The sequence below is a fragment of the Pseudophryne corroboree genome, chromosome 3, assembly GCF_028390025.1.
Source record: "Pseudophryne corroboree isolate aPseCor3 chromosome 3, aPseCor3.hap2, whole genome shotgun sequence".
Classification (NCBI taxonomy): Eukaryota; Metazoa; Chordata; class Amphibia; order Anura; family Myobatrachidae; genus Pseudophryne; species Pseudophryne corroboree.
The window spans coordinates 242,760,848-242,775,930 of record NC_086446.1 but is presented as its reverse complement, the minus strand read 5'-3'; the positions used below and the strand labels follow the sequence as shown (position 1 = coordinate 242,775,930).

The following is a 15,083-nucleotide window of genomic DNA, read 5'->3' as shown; positions in this document are numbered from 1 at the left end:
TATACCCAGACATGCATGCACACCCAGGTACCCCTAGTATGAACAGAATTGAATCATCTGCAAGCTCACTAACAGTGAAATTGAAGAGAGATGAACCAGGAAAAGAGTGGCGAATAATCAGCCCTATCTTGGAAGGATCTGTGGTTGAAAACCCAAATGATTTACCTGAGCTATGTGTACAGAGTATGCCCCAGTGTCCTGATACTTTATCACAAGAAACCCCAACAAGATCAAACTAAAGAAACTGGGCACCTAAAGCTCCCCTCATGTTTAAACGATAGGTGGACACCTGGAATCAAGCTATGAGTCCAGTAAACAATTGTCCACAATCAGGAACTATAGGCGAAAGGGTGCAAATCAGGCGCAGAGGAGAAGCAAGGGATCAAGACACAGCCTCTACAGCATTTCATGCCCAGGTACATAATGTACAAAATAAAGTGACATATTTTCCAGAAAGATTGTGTCCGGTATGTCAGTTTTGCATTCCAGAAGGATATGAACACTGCCCAAATTGTGGAAACTGGATTTCACCCCATGAACCACCATGCCAAGATATCTATGCAACTAGAAATGCTGAAAGACGGTCATCATTGCCTGTTTCTCTGTATCCAGCACAAGTACAGAGAATATGCAACCCAGATAATGCAGCCAGGACGAACGAACCATATATCGTACAGTCAACACCACAAACCATGGTATGGCAACGACCTCGCAAGTATAGTTGCCAAGTCCCCAGACCCGAGAAAAAAAATCCAGCAGCATTTTTTTGCCTATATGGAAAGAATTCAAACCATATGGACACCGGCATGGGTCGACTACCACCAGTTGTGTGAGGCTATACTAGGACCAGGAACTGCCCAAACAGTACCATGTTAAAAGCAGATGCAGTAGATGATTGCCCAGCCATAACGGATGCTCCAACAGAGGAAAATAGAACGTTTGAAAGTGGAAAGATGTACATGACAAGACTTAAGAGATGGTGTCATGCACAGACACTCAGGGCACCAGCAGCCCCAGACTTGAAACAGGAGAAGACTGAGTCCATCAGAACTTACTATGATAGTCACTATACGACACACAAGATGATAGAATATGAGGGTGTGCAACTCCCGTGTCGGCAACAGTGTACTCAGTCACCACTGGCAGTTCGATAAAAGTGACTTTACCCACAGGAGACACAAGGGTTTCAAGAGCTGTTTTTATGCACAACCAGATTCCTCTACGTTTACTTACAGATCAAGCCATTGCAACGACTGGATTGGGAGGTTAAGCCCTACCCCTGCAAGAAAGCAAAGATGTAACCTAAAATACAAGCTGCTATACAAGTCTGTCTCTCACAGGAAAAGTAAGACAAAGAGGAACAACAACTCCCAGCATGAACATCATTATGTTGAACACCAGCCTGGGTGGACTTGGACTAAGAAGATGACATGCCAGCAGCAGTGAGAAAGAATATGCAAGTAAAGAAAGGACAAAGTATGAAGAATAATGAATGAATCATAAAGAGGTGATTGGAAAAAGAAAAGTTGAGAAACAATATGAAGGTCGCATGAAAGTTTGGAGACTAAAGGAAGTCTGCTTTAAAAAGGACAAAGAAAGACATCTGACAAGTGGTCAGTACTACATGGCAAGATTACAGAGATAATGCCATGATTTAAAGCAACAGAAGCTCCGAGGTTTAAGCAAATAATAAGGAACAAGACAGAAAAAGTTCCAGAAGACAAATGAATGATGCTTCTTCTGCCAATATGAAGTACAAGCTTCTTCAGGTACTCCCCAGTGAACATAATGTCTCCAGAGGAAACAGCAGAAGGTATGATTACAGTCACCTTGCCCACTGGAGAAATACGTTTGTGCCTAATGAATACTGGAGCCAGCACACGCAGAAGACAGCAAAGGGAGATACCACAAGAACTGATGATATCAGAAATTCTTAAAAGGACAGGAGATGCAAGAACTACAGTCACCAATACCAGCCCAGTTCTTAACCTCAGAGTACATGTCCAGTGACTTTGCTGAAGCACAATGTACTAAAGCTTATCCAAGGAGAATACAGTACACACCAGCAGAAGTTTAACTTTCTAGCAACTTATCAAAGGAAAGAACAAAAAAGCCATTTAGAAGCAAGTTAGAACAGAAGTTCAGTATTGACTCATTCCTGCAGTACCAGTTGTAGAAGAAAGTAAGCAATACTACTGGACCAGGATAGCCCTGTGGAGGGGCTATATCACCAAGTGATTTATCCACAAAACACACAGCTAAATACAGGATGTGAATGAACTGCTGATTGCCACCACTACTAAAAGAAGTACCAAGAAGGGGCAGTGTCCTTAGTGAAGTTTCTGGAAGAACAAGACTGCAGAGCCTCAAAAGGAGAAATTGCAGCTAGTCAAGCAAGAGTTAATCTTCCTAGGACACTCAAGGTACCCAACATCTAACAAAAGTGAGAAGGAAAAGATTTATACTGCAAGCTAAGATGCCAACTAGTGTCAAGCAAGTCAGATGATCATTCCTGGGCCTAGTAGGACACTACAGAACATGGATACCTCTAGCACCAGTCTACATGCAAGCATTGTATGACAACACTGAAAGGGAGGAGGGTCCGCATCCTACATACAGCAACAGATGAATGAAGCAATTAAACAATTGGAAACAGCAGTTGCCTCATCTCAAGCCCTAGAACTACCTGTCTATTAAAGAAGGAGGCCATACATAGAAGTCCTTATGCAAAATCATGGACTGAGGTGAAGACCAGTGGCCTACAACTCAAGCAAGCTTGACCGCAGTAATCAAAGAGCACCTACCGGCATCAGAGCAGTGATAGCAGCAACAGTCCTAGAAGAGTATAAGAGCACAGACACAGTGCTGAATCAGTAGTCCTAGAAGAGGACAAGAGCACAAGCATAGTGCTGAATCATGAACTTATCATCCAGGGTCCACATGCAGGTACAGAGAAGCTTCAACAAGCAAGAACCAAACACCTGTCAGTGGCAAGGCTGACCATGTATGAAGCAGCACTGCCAAAGTGCGACAAGTAACCATCAGAAGATGTATTACCCTCAACTCAGCAACCCTTTTCTAGCATTAATCAATAAAGGTGTTGAATCTCAAGATTCAAAAGGAGGGAAAAACAGATTATCTACTGATGAATGGGAAAGCCAGAAGTTTCTAACATTCACTCACGAAGGTAAACAATATTGTTGGACACGATTACCCCAAGGGGGAGCAACCAGTCCATCAGATTTCTCAGAGGCAATGGCATTAATCCTGCAGAAATGGAGACCGCACTTTACAGACACCCAGTTAGTTCAATATGTCGATGATCTGCTTATTGCTGCACAGACAGAAGAGAAGTGCAAAAAGGAAACAGCATCACTACTCATCTTTTTGGCAGAAGAAGATTGCAGAGTGTCAAAAGCCAAACTACAGCTAGTACAGAAAAGAGTTATCTTTTTAGGACACTGAATATCTCAAGGAACAAGGCATCTTACTGATGAAAGAACAAAAGCAATAACTCAAGCAAAAACCCCAAGAACATTTAAAGAAATCAGAGCTTTCCTGAGCCTTATTGGTTATTGCAGAGAATGGATACCCTCAGCCTCATTACTGATGCATCCCCTATATGAATTAACAAAAAAGGAGGCGTCAGCAGAAAACAGGGACACCATTGAAGAAGCAGTAAGAAAACTAAAGCAAGCAATAATAACAGCCCCAGCATTAGGATTGCCTGATTACAAAGAGCCTTTTAACCTATTCTGCCATGAAAACAGAGGGCATTCTTTAGGGGTGCTCACCCAGAAATACGGACCAAAACAAAGACCAGTGGCATACTATTCAGCCCAGCTGGATCCGATTATCAGAGGAGCACCATCCTGTGTCCAAGCAGTGGCAGCAGCAGCAATACTGAGGGAAAAGGTGACAGACCTTGTGCTTGATCATCCACTGTGTATACAAGTACCGCACGCTGTAACAGAAATACTAAGTCAAGAAAAAAGCAAGCATCTTTCTGCAGCCAGACTTACCAAATATGAAGTAGCACTATTAAGCGCCTCCCATGTCACCATCACAAGATGCACTGTACTAAACCCAGCTACACTCCTTCCCATCAACGATTCAAAAGAGGGGAGGAGAGGGGGAAATGGTAATGATGGTAAATCGTTAGATGAGGAGGAAAATGCTGCTACAGACGCAGAAAATACAACACAAACATTTCCACATGATTGCCTAGCCCTCATGGAATTAGAGACTTTACCTCTTCCTAATGTCCAAGATACACCACTGGACAATCCAGACATGAACCTGTTCGTCGATGGATCAAGATATTATGATAATGGATCCCCAAGGACAGGATATGCAGTAACAACTGAAACTGAAGTCATAGATTCTGGACCAAGAATGTCAGCACAAGAAGCAGAACTCATAGCAATGACCAAAGCCTGCATACATGCTGAAAACATGACAGCTAACATCTACACGGACTCACGCTATGCTTGGGGGGTGTCCCAGGATTACGCTGTTATTTGGAAAAGTAGGGACTTCAAAAGGTGCAAATGGAAAACCCATCAAACATGCCAGTTTGATTATGGAACTACCTAAAAGAATTGGCATAATCAAGGTACAAGCACATACTAAGAGCCAAACCATGGAAGCTAAAGGAAATGCATTTGCAGATGCAGAAGCCAAGAGAATTGCCTTACAATCAAAAGAACCTGAGCAAGTCTTAGTAGCTCAAGATGTGAAACAAATGCCCAGTGAAGAGGAGTTGATCAAAATTCAACAACAAGCATCACAAGGAGAAAAGGAGAAATGGACACGATTGGGGGCAGAAAAAGATGAACATGGACTTTGGAAGTCAAGAGAATTAAAGTACTGTCTACCAGCAGCTCTATTTCCACCTATGTTACAAGTAGCTCATGGACAAGTACATCATTCAAAGGAAGCCATGGTGAATAGAGTACAAGAGCATTGGATAGCTCCAGGCTTCAATAAAGCTGCAACAAACTTTGTAGCAGGATGCTGGATCTATGGAATCAGCAATCCAGGACAAAGAACCAAGACACCTCTAGGAACTATACCCAAAGCCTCTTACCCATTTCAAAGACTACAAATCAACTATATACAGTTGCCACGAAGCGGTCCATATGAATATGTACTAGTAGCAACGGACATGTTTAGTCACTGGGCCGAAGCCTGGCCAGTAGGCAAAGCCACAGCAAAAACCACTGCAAAGAAACTGATAGCAGAAGTAGTATGTAGATTTGGGATATCTGAGGTTATAGAATCAGATAGAGGTACACATTTCACAGGAGAAGTCATGCAGCATATAATGAAAGATTTGGGGGTACAGCAGGCCTTCCACGTGCCTTACCGTCCCCAGGCGAGTGGGGAGGGGGAACATCTGAACTTTGACCTTAAGCTAAAACTACAGAAAATGATGACAGAAACCAAAAGAACTTGGCCAGAATGCCTACCTATAGTCTTGTTCAATATTAGGACCACACCTATGAGACCTAGTAAACTGACTCCATATGAAATATTGTTTGGGTCAGCTCCAAGAACAGGTTATTATCCACAACAATTACAACATAATCATGGTGATTTAACAGGTTATGTACAGGAGGTCTGTAAAACATTGACTAACCTCCATTGCCGAGTGTTTTCTTCCATTCCAGACCCAGAAGGATCAGCTACGCATAAGCTAAATCCAGGAGATTGGGTCTATTTAAAAAGACATGAGAAAGACCTTTGAACCAAGATAGGATGGTCCATATCAAGTGCTGCTACCCATGCCTACCTCAAATTAAGGTGAAAAGTCGTGATACCTGATTATATGCATCCCACTCGAAGAAGCTGACAGTGACTCTCCAGCCAGAAGAATGAAGTTGCTTATCCTTTGGTTGTTGTTAAGGGTAATCCCCAAGGTTTGGACTATAAGTTCAGGCAACTGGTTTACTGAAAGGGAATAGTTCAGGCCTAGTGTAGGTAGAATAGGGAGAAAAAGTGGAATCAAAAAGAGGGGAAATGATGGTGTAGGAGCTTCCGCAGTATAGCAAATATATTGATTCACGCTTTTTCGCATTTATTAAGATATTTACTGTTAATCACAAAATAGGTTCATGTGTCCTTAAAAATATTGCAGAGCTGGTCAGAATACTATATTTGCTGAATATCTTGTTTTAAAGCATGACTTGTACAAGGACAATGCAACATTAAATGTATCCAAGGCGGACAAAGAAACACCAGATATATCCAAGGCTAATTAAGAAGAATGTTGAAAGAAATCTTTTGAGTTTATGTCCGAAAGACTGATAAACGAAACAATAACCATTTTCAAGGCTGTTCTAGTTGCCACTTGGAACATTGTATGACAATCGATGTATTTCAAGACATACATGGTATATTCTGATTGGCTAAAATGTATTGGCAAGCGTGATTTTATTTAAGCTATAAATAATAAAGCTATGACGGCCCCTAGCAGGTCATTTATGATTTGCTTAGGTTACACATGAATCTGTGTCATCTTATCATTCATTGATCTCCAACCGGTTGTAAAAGGAACAGAATTCTGACTGATTACTGAAGAGAGTTTATAGACCAGACCTGAATAGGTTAACATACCCTAACACCGGTAAGTAAAATCCTATTTTCTCTAACGTCCTAGAGGATGCTGGGACTCCGTAAGGACCATGGGGATTATACCAAACCTCCCAAACGGGCGGGAGTGCGGATGACTCTGCAGCACCGATTGAGCAAACAGGAGGTCCTCCTTAGCCAGGGTATCAAACTTGTAGAACTTTGCAAAGGTGTTTGACCCCGACCAAGTAGCTTCTCGGCGCAACTGTAATGCCGAGACCCCTCAGGAAGCCGCCCAAGAAGAGCCCACCTTCCTAGTGGAATGGGCATTAACCGATTTAGGCAATGGCAATCCTGCCGTAGAATGCGCCTGCTGAATCGTGTTACAGATCCAGCGAGCAATAGTCTGCTTTGAAGCAGGAGCGCCAACCTTGTTGGCCGCATACAGAACAAACAGAGCCTCAGTCTTCCTGATCCTAGCTGTTCTGGTCACATAAATCTTCAAAGCCCTGACCACATCCAGGGACTCGGAATCTTCCAAGTCCCTTGAGTCCACAAGCACGACAATAGGTTGGTTCATATGAAAAGATGAGACCACTTTTGGCAGAAATTGAGGGCGAGTCCTCAACTCTGCCCGATCCACGTGAAAAACCAGGTATGGGCTTTTATGTGATAAAGCCACCAATTCTGAAACACGCCCTGCCAAAGCTAATGCCAACATGACCACTTTCCAAGTGAGGTATTGCAACTCCACTGTTTTGAGTGGTTCAAACCAAGGTGACTTGAGGAAACGTAACACCACGTTAAGATCCCAAGGCGCCACCGGAGGTACAAAAGGAGGCTGAATATGCAGCACCCCCTTAACAAAAGTCTGTACTTCAGGAAGAGAGGCCAATTCTCTTTGAAAGAAAATGGATAAGGCCAAAATTTGGACCTTAATGGACCCTAATTTAAGGCCCAAATTCACTCCTGTTTAAAAGAAGTGAAGTAGACGGCTTAAATGGAACTCCGCCAAAGGAGCAGCTCTGGCCTCACAGCAATTTTTACGGCGATAATGTTTCGATGTCACGTCCTTCCTAGATTTGATCAGGGTAGGAATGACCTCCTCCGAAATCCCTTTTTCCACTAGGATCCGGTGTTCAACCGCAATGCCGTCAAACGCAGCCACGGTAAGTCTTGGAACAAACAGGGCCCCTGCTGCAGCAGGTCCTGCCTTAGAGGAAGAGGCCACGGATCTTCTGTGAGCAACTCTTGCAGCTCCGGATACCAAGTCCTCCGTGGCCAATCCGGAACAATGAGGATTGTTCTGACCCTGCTTATTCTTATTATTCTCAACACCTTGGGTATGAGAGGTAGAGGAGGAAACACATAGACCGATCTGAACACCCAAGGTGTCACCAGTGCGTCTACAGCTACCGCCTGAGGGTCTCTTGACCTGGCGCAATAGCGCTTTAGCTTTTTGTTGAGACGGGATGCCATCATGTCTATCTGAGGCAGTCCCCACCGACCCGTGATCTGTGCGAAGACTTCTTGATGAAGTCCCCACTCTTCCGGATGCAGGTCGTGCCTGCTGAGGAAGTCCGCCTCCCAGTTGTCCACCCCCGGGATGAACACTGCTGATAGTGCGCTTACATGGCCTTCCGCCCAGCGTAGAATCCTGGTCGCTTCTGCCATGGCCACTCTGCTCCTTGTTCCGCCCTGGCGGTTTACACGAGCCACTGCGGTGACACTGTCTGACTGAATCAGAACCGGTTTGTCCCAAAGCAATTCCTCCGCTTGACGTAGGGCGTTGTATATGACCCTCAACTCCAGGACGTTGATGTGGAGACAAGTCTCTAGATTTGACCAGAGACCTTGGAAATTTCTTCCCAGTGTGACTGCTCCCCAGCCTCGGAGGCTTGCGTCCGTGGTCACCAGGACCCAGTCCTGAATGTCGAACCTGCGACCCTCCAGTAGGTGAGCACTGTTCAGCCACCACAGGAGAGATACCCTGGTCCTGGGAGACAGGGTGTTCCTTTGATGCATTTGTAAATGGGACCCGGACCATTTGTCCAATAGGTCCCATTGAAAGGTCCTTGCATGGAACCTGCAGAAGGGGATGGCCTCGTATGAAGCCACCATCTTCCCCAGAACCCGTGTGCAATGATGCACTGAAACCTTTTTTGGCTTTAATAGGTTCCTGACCAGGGCTATGAGCTCCTGAGCCTTTTCCATCAGAAGAAAAACCCTTTTCTGGTCTGTGTCTAGAATCAGGCCCAAAAAGGTCAGATGCGTTGCAGGGACTAGCTGGGACTTCTTTATATTGAGAATCCAGCCGTGCATTTGCAACGTCTTCATGGACAGAGACACGCTGTCCAGCAACTTCTCCCGAGATCTCGCCTTTATGAAGAAGTCTCCGGTTGCTAGGAGACAAAACGTGTTGACGCCCACTCTTTTGAAATTGCTCTCCAGTTACTATTAACCGCTTCTTCTTACAGCTCCCGCACACCGCTGAAAATACACCCGGCTATTCCCCGGCTGAACATTGCTTGACCCCTGATGTGAGGTCCAGATCACCCAGTAATATTACCGGTGACTACACAGTATCCCAGCAGATAGCACTATCATATACCGCCGCAAGGACTTGCTGCTACACGCTGGGTGAGTCCGGGCTGACCTCCGCCGTGAGGGCTTCATCATACTGCACAGTTTTTCCCATAAAAAGCCGTAGAGTGTATCAGCGGGCAGCGCTCACGGGAGAGCAGGGACGTATTTACCTCCCAGCGGGGCTTTTATGTACAGCACTATCAAGCAGCAATTACATCCCAACAGACATACCACGTGTATTATGGCCAACGGAACCTTTTAGGAACCAACACGTGGGTAAATATATCTAAGTCTATGCTGCCTTCATTAGACTAACTATTGTGAATCATTTGCGGAACATTCATTTCAGCAACACACTGGGACGCCAGTGTAATCATAAATATCTACGAGGAGTGCAACATTCCATATTTTACCATTATATGTTTACAAATACTTAGATATTTCTTATCTAAAGAATAACTTTCAGTGCTTATTTATAAGCTTTTAGCTACTTACTTAATACTAACTAGATACTTTATGCTGAATAGCTACTAACTTGTTACTATTTGTGTGTTGTGTTACATGTTATATGTCAATCGTAAATATTTTTAGATAAAACTATTAATCTATATATTAAGTCTCACTGAGTCATTTATTCTTCATGACAGACCACACATATAATTTATAGTGTTTCTGAACGCAGAGTAATTCCCATTTGTTCTAATATTTTTTTGTTGTGCAGCCTAGCAAGCTGTTTTTACTCAGCAGCTTTAAAGAAACACTGGTTTTTAATGAAACATAATTAATCAGCGCCGGTTTATCTGGTTTGAGACTATTGTCTCCAACCATTTGATCTGATTTGTATGAAAGGCCAACACAACCTTTGGTAGGAAGGTAGCCTGCGTGCAAAACTTCGCTCTGTCCTCATGGAAGACAAGGTATGTAGGGTTTGCACGAAAAAGCATCTCTTTGGGCTCGATACAATTCTAAGCGCCGGGAATTAGCTCCCGGGGCTAATGCCCATTCTCCCAGACTACACAGGGTGTATTGTCAGGAGAACCAGCATTCTTTAACTTAAGTGTCCAGCGCAATGATTTTTCCACAGTGCTACGGGCAGTAATCAGCATTGCACCGGCACTTTTGTTGGATTTCTGCTTGCATTCCTCTGGGGGTGCGAGAAGAAATCCCGTCATCGGATGTAACAGCTCTATTGAATAGCCCTGGGAGTGGATTCCCAACACTATTCAACTCGCTTAGAATTGAATCGAGACCTTTGCTCTTTAGACAAGGATGATTATAAAATATGACTAACACAGAAACTGCTTCCATCATATTACTATACATCAAAGCACCCAATATTAGCCTGGCATGTCCAACCACTCATGGAGAAGCAAAGTCACTGGCAAAGATGCAGGTGACTGGGCCAGACAATAAAGTGGCTCAGCCCATACATATAACAAAAGTGGTTTCCATGCACTGGACCAACCAACATGGAACTGTACATGTCAACAGGATATCAGACTGAATCGAGCCACTGATGGCACAAATTCTACACATAGGACAAAAATTATACAAATTTTATGTGGAAGTAACAATATTCTGCACAAAGCAACCTTTTAAATAAGTGCCTGTCAGATATTCAATACCAAGGACAGTTATCACTACGCTGTAATCTGCTCATATACCGTCAAACTATTCAATATATATTTTCAATAAAACCTTTTTTCCATGATTTTGATATTTTTTCAACAATTTGTTCCTAACGTGTCATATTATGCATATCGCTGAAATAGTACCAGAGATGTATTGTTACAATGATATTGAACTACACCACAAATTGTTTAAAGTTAAATTCAGTTGTTGATTGTCTATTATGCCCTCTTTACACATGCAAGTCAATATAGGCAAGTGCTGGACATTTGCTGCATAAGTATATTGTTGAATCAAAATAAGATCTGGTGGGATTAAATTAATGGTTAAAAGTGATCATCCGGGTGTGGCATGCAGAAATGTGTGAAGTGACCCGTTTGGGCGCACAAATGGCACTTTTCGCAATCGCACCCAGCACTTTGGTAATGTTTAGTTGCTTTAGCCGGCAAAACCAGACTTCTATGAGCAAAAAAGACACACAATTGAATATCATCCACGCGATCTCCCGTCACTTTAGACGGGAGATCGGGCATGATAAGCAATAGAATATCGGCCTTTGTATGTGTTCTATACTGATTTAGAACAAATAAATTACTACTAGGTGATAGACAGCAACAGGTTTCTCTTGCTGCAGCCATACAGTAAGAGGTACGCAAGGAATAGGAGCCTTGGGGTCAATTTTATTCAGCAACAGTTGAATAGCACCGGGAGTTGGATCCCGCCGCTATTCAATTCAGCTCATGTTAAGTCGGCAAAGGCCCGTTCTCACCGACTTACCAGGTTGAATAGTCGGGAGAACAGGCATTCTCCAACTTAACCCCCCGACGCGATTCTGATGCCCGACAGAATCAGCCTCTTGCCGGCCGCACTTTTGTCGGATTTCCTCTCTCATCCCCCGGGGGTGAGAGAAGAATTCCAGACAATTGGTGTCACTTGGCGCTGTATTGAATAGTGCTAGGAGCTAACTCCCGGCACTATTCAACTGTCGGTGAACAGAATTGACCCCATTGTAATTACACCAAAATCTCAATTCTAAATAGCTATGGCAATTCTAAACTGCTCTCTTCTGTTGTCCAGTGAAGGCCAAGCGTCATGGTACCATATCAATATGCTAAGAGGTCACATCTATTGCTAAAACCAGAACTGCCTCACCAGGGAGCCCAGGCACGATGTAACAGCACTTATGCATAATGGATTTCCTAAATACATACTGGAATGCTGCAGGGTAGCACTGACATACCGGATACGACCTGGTCAGGTAACACACTCCTGGCTGCGGTTGTATCAAATACATTAGTGCCACCTTAGCGGTTAAGGTATGTTACATATTTATGTATTATATGCATATTATATCAATATCTCTGCACACATACACAAAATAAATGTCAGGCTATAAGGCGTAGATATGCTTAAATGCAGTTAGCATCACAAAACAAAAATACATACAGCAAGCTGAAAACACACAGAAAACAGCTCCAAATGTACTGTACATGTTTATGCTGAAAATAGCATCACACTAACGGAAAAAAATAAAACTATGTTAACACAATTCATAATAAAGTCTACATTATTACTATTTAAGATTGCACCCCATGCCATGTCCTGTCTACATGCTACATATTGCTGGTCCAAACACAACAGTCTCCTTAGCAGGATATAAATATATATATGGGACAATGCACTTAGGGGTCTATTCATACAGCAGTGAAAACAGTAAACAGACCTGTGGAGAAGTTGCCCATGGCAACCAATCAACATTTCTCTTACATTTTATAGAATGTACCTGATAAATGCTTCCTTCAAAGTTGATTGGTTGCCATGGGCAACTTCTCCACTGGTCCTTTTCTCTACTCTTTTCACTACTTCATGACTAGACCCCGAACTATTAATATGGATATCATGTCACTGGAGTCAAACTTATACGTTCTTTGCTTATTTCTACCTATAGGGAACAGCTTTATACGTGTGTGCTGTTACTGTATTGTAAGGGGGAGTGTTATATATATACATAAAGTAAAGCGAAGGTGGTAACTGCCCACCACACACACACAACCAACCCGTGTATCCCTGCTGTTAGTACATCCCCGGGGCGGTCTCCCCGGGCGAAAGCGGCACAGGCGGTGACATATGCGGAGGGCGGTACTGGGAGGTGATAACACACACAGCAGCAGTCTCTCACCCGGCCCGCACACCGCTGGGCCTGGCGTATCACACACGCAAAGTCAGCGGGACAGAGTCACTGGGACAATGCGGCTAGGTGCGCAGCTCCCGCATTACGGCATGTTACCGGCATCACCTGACAAACTACCCCATGCTCCGCGGCCACTGCGCCACAATAAGCTCACCTGGCCGCCTTGGTGTGGTGCCGGCGGCAGCGGGTAACATTCGCATCGGTCTTCTCACACGCCGCTTCCTGGGTGTTACGTTACTTCCGGTCACCGGCTACTGCAGTGCAGCACGTGTATACATTTCTTCTGTAGGAAAATGCGCGCCACTTCACGGCGTTTTAAATACTGTACGGAAGTGACGTTCCATCTGACGTCACACGCTGGCTTCCTAGTCAACTTGTCTTCCAGGCAACGTAACTGCGGCGTGACACGCACATAACAGGAAGAGAGGGAACGCCCCCCCCCCCGTGCAGCTACAAGTCTGACGTCAGTAGCTCATGTGACTGCAGCCATCGCTGCATCCAAGGTTGTGTCTATGTTGCCTTCGTGCAAATGACCTGGACGTGACTAAACGAGTGGGCAGGAGACAACTTCCGCCCTTACAGCTCCTTAATGTTTTCTTCATTCTCCGTTCCTTTGGGGTATTTTTTTTTCTTCTATGCAGCATTGGATGCAGGGTAGCGTCTAGATTCTCTTCGTGCAGAGGACCTTTCCCATAATCCCCTGGGTCCATGTCACTCACAAACAATCTATTTGGAATAGAAAAGTGTGGCGAGCGAAGCGAGACACTGAGCCCGATGCATGGCGAGTGTCCAATGCTGCATAGAAGAAACAAAAATACCCCAAAGGAACGGAGAATGAAGAAAACATTAAGGAGCTGTAAGGGCGGAAGTTGTCTCCTGCCCACTCGTTTAGTCACGTCCAGGTCCTTTGCACAAAGGCAACATAGACACAACCATCGCGCGATGCATAGTGCCTGTGCAGTATGTTGGTCCAGTACTTGTTTAGATTTCTGTATGCAGACCCTCCAACATGACCCATTCCACTAGGTACAAAACACTCTGCTCCTGGACTTCCCTCATAATTTATGATTTCTCATACGTCCTAGAGGATGCTGGGGTTGCTTCAATAACCATGGGGTATATACGGGATCTGCAGGAGACATAGGCAAACTTTAAGACTTTGATTGGGTGTGAACTGGTTTGTCTCTCCTCCAGACTCCAGTTTAGATTCTTTACCCAGTAAGACTGGTCACACACAGGGGAGCTCTACTGAGTTTCTCTGAAACTACTTTATGTTAGGTTTATTATTTTCAAAGAGACCTGCTGGCAACAGGCTCCCTGCTTCGTGGGACTGAGGGGAGAGAAGCAGACATACTTCTCTGATTTCAAGGGCTCTGCTTCTTAAGCTACTGGACACCATTAGCTCCAGAGGGTTGATCACTTGGTACGCCTAGCTGCTCATTCCCGGAGCCACGCCGTCACCCCCCTTGCAGAGCCTGAAGAAAGAAGCCGGGTGAGTAAAGGAAGAAAAGTAGACTTCAGTGACGGCAGAAGACTTCAGTGTTGAGGTACCGCACAGCGGTCACGCTGCGCGCCATGCTCCCACACACACAGCGGCACTGTCAGGGCGCAGGAGGGGCGCCCTGGGCAGCATGAACACTGAGGTTTTTACACTGGCAAATAAGTATATTTCGCTAACGTCCTTGAGGATGCTGGGACTCCGTAAGAACCATGGGGAATAGACGGGCTCCGCAGGAGATAGGGCACTTTAAGAAAGCTTTGGACTCTGGGTGTGCACTGGCTCCTCCCTCTATGCCCCTCATCCAGACCTCAGTTTTACACTGTGCCCAGAACAAGATGGGTGCACTGCAGAGAGCTCTCCAGAGTTCTCTGCCTAGAAGCATTTTTGTTTGGATTTCTTTCTACCTTTTACTACTTTTTGACAGGGAGCACTGCTGGCAACAGGCTCCCTGCATCCAGTAGCGGATCTTGCCACGGGCAAGCAGGACTTTTGCCCGGGGCGCCGCCATCCGGAGGGCGCCGCACCGTGGCAAGATCCGCCACTGCTGCCCGCTGTGTCCGCTGCCGTCCCCCGTCCGCCTCCTGTGAAGGGAAATAGACGCTA

General features: G+C 44.8%; 1 long non-coding RNA gene across 2 annotated transcripts in view; it reads right to left on the bottom strand.

The window, feature by feature from the left end:
* The window catches only part of LOC135057654 (uncharacterized), a 77,471-nt gene extending 64,203 nt beyond the window's left edge, over positions 1-13,268 (bottom strand). For both annotated transcript variants that reach the window (XR_010244267.1, XR_010244268.1), the window contains exon 1: positions 13,134-13,268. This is a non-coding gene — a long non-coding RNA (uncharacterized LOC135057654). The remainder of the gene's footprint in view (positions 1-13,133) is intronic.
* Positions 13,269-15,083: the final 1,815 nt, after the last annotated feature.